This window comes from Arachis duranensis, chromosome 2, assembly GCF_000817695.3.
Source record: "Arachis duranensis cultivar V14167 chromosome 2, aradu.V14167.gnm2.J7QH, whole genome shotgun sequence".
Classification (NCBI taxonomy): domain Eukaryota; kingdom Viridiplantae; phylum Streptophyta; class Magnoliopsida; order Fabales; family Fabaceae; genus Arachis; species Arachis duranensis.
Window position 1 is genome coordinate 74,959,654 of NC_029773.3, and position 299 is coordinate 74,959,952.

The window sequence follows — 299 nt, forward strand, 5'->3', positions numbered from 1 at the left end:
CAGGCAATTGCATGGAATAATTACTACTACTACTATATTATATTTTATTATATTTAAAACTAAAATTGTTTACATTTATATATTAACTATTTTATAAGTGCTAGATTGAGAGTAATATACATATTTGTTCTTTTATATTATCACGAAGTCACTTCTCCAAAAAAATTTAAGCTGATAGGTGGAAACACATAAATTATTATATCTATAACACATTCTTCGTCGAGAGATTCATGATTTTTGTGTGTGTTATATATCGGACGCATATCATATAAATTGTTGTACTTTTTTTTTTCGAACAA

General features: G+C 24.4%; 1 protein-coding gene across 1 annotated transcript in view; it reads left to right on the plus strand.

The window, feature by feature from the left end:
• Positions 1-299, plus strand: part of LOC107475055 (serine carboxypeptidase-like 11) — a gene marked incomplete in the record, with an annotated part of 10,121 nt that overhangs the window by 5,301 nt on the left and 4,521 nt on the right.